General features: G+C 43.7%; 1 protein-coding gene across 1 annotated transcript in view; it reads left to right on the top strand.

Moving 5' to 3' along the window:
• Positions 1-220: 220 nt before the first annotated feature.
• The window catches only part of fam180a (family with sequence similarity 180 member A), a 27,498-nt gene continuing 25,915 nt past the window's right edge, over positions 221-1,803 (top strand). Inside the window, exon 1 of the mRNA XM_079817022.1 lies at positions 221-347. The gene's annotated coding sequence lies outside the window, so the exon portion shown is untranslated. The remainder of the gene's footprint in view (positions 348-1,803) is intronic.

Below are 1,803 nucleotides of genomic sequence, written 5' to 3'. Positions count from 1 at the left end.
TAATTTGAGCAATAATCTGCAGAGTGTCTTCTTTAAAATGAGACCAAACTTTGATCTATATTCCAAAGCGTTCTTGAATTAGTTTGGATAGTGCATTTTAAACATGATTACAGCGAGAATATTACCGTGAATGTCACAATGCACAGAATCCTGCAAAGTTTTCTTTCTCTACAGTTCTCTCTGGTGCGTGTGGGTGATCTGAATCTGTGTTTTTTCTCAGGTCTATGTTGGGTGACTCGTTTCGACAGGTCTGAACCGCCCCGTCTGAGAGCCGCGCACGCCTGATTAAACAGCGCCAGCGGGAGTTTGAGCGACGCGCCGGCGCCATCCGACGGCCAATCACACGGGTGAGACACGCTTTATCTGAGATGAATAATCAGCATTCATCGCGTGTTTGCTTTAGTGTTTCGGGGAATTTGATGATGTTTCATCAGCAGTGCTGAATTGGGTCTTAACCACGGCCGCGTCCCATTTCGCGCGCTTTCTGTCTGTTTCTCTCTGAGTTTAATTGCCTTTGAGCGCGCACCTGCAATTATGCTGTCAGACGCTCGCGGCCCACACACACTCTCTCTCTCTCTCTCTCTTTTGACGATCACCACCTCTGAAATCACACTGAATGCACTTAATTGTTTCAGTCTGTGGAAAAGCATGGCTGTCCAAAACATTTTTCCATTAGTGCGTCCGTCCATCCGTCTGTCCGTCTTCCTGTAGATGCAGGTAATTCCCCTGACCTTAAAGGATTAGTTCACTTTTAAATAAACTTTTGCTGATAATTTACTCATCCAAGATGTCCATGTCTTTCTTTCTGCAGTCGAAAAGAAATTACGTTTTTGGATGAAAACAGTCCAGGGTTTTTCTCCATATAATGGACTTCAATGGGCTCCAAACGGTTCAAGGTCCAAATGACAATTTCAGTGCAGCTTTAAAGGGCTTTAAACGATACCAGACGATGAATAAGGGTCTTATCTAGACAAACCATCAGTTTCTGTGAGAAAACCAGCAGTATTTATGCTATTATTTTACCTCTTATCAGACGAACATGATCATCTCTGAGCTCCACCATAACTTCCGCTAAGTGAGGTCAAAATACGAGCCTGGTCATAGATGTATATGTAGATGCCTCATTAGCACTTGTACGGATCAATCGAATGAGGCATCTACATCGATATATCTATGACCAGGCTCGTGTTTTGACCTCACTTAGCGGAAGTTATGGCTGAGCTCAGAGATGATCACGTTTGTCTGATAAGAGGTAAAATAATAGCATAAATACTGCTGGTTTTCTCACAGAAACTGATCGTTTGATCGTGACTTCAGTATCGTGATGTGTATCGTATCGTGATGCGTATCGTATCGTGACTTCAGTATCGTGATGCGTATCGTATCGTGACTTCAGTATCGTGATGTGTATCGTATCGTGATGCGTATCGTATCGTGACTTCAGTATCGTGATGCGTATCGTATCGTGACTTCAGTATCGTGATGCGTATCGTATCGTGACTTCAGTATCACGATGCGTATCACGACTCCAATATCGTGATGCGCATCATATCGTGACTTCAATATCGTGATGTGTATCGTATCGTGACTTCAGTATCGTGATGCGTATCGTATCGTGACTTCAGTATCGTGATGCGTATCGTATCGTGACTTCAGTATCGCGATGCGTATCGTATCGTGACTTCAATATCGTGATGCGTATCGCATCGTGACTTCAGTATCGTGATGCGTATCGGATCATGACTTCAGTATCGTGATGCGTATCGTATCGTGACTTCAGTATCGTGATGCGTATCGTATCGT

This window comes from Gobio gobio, assembly GCF_949357685.1.
Source record: "Gobio gobio genome assembly, chromosome: 5".
NCBI lineage: Eukaryota > Metazoa > Chordata > Actinopteri > Cypriniformes > Gobionidae > Gobio > Gobio gobio.
This window is presented reverse-complemented; position numbering and strand designations above follow the sequence as displayed.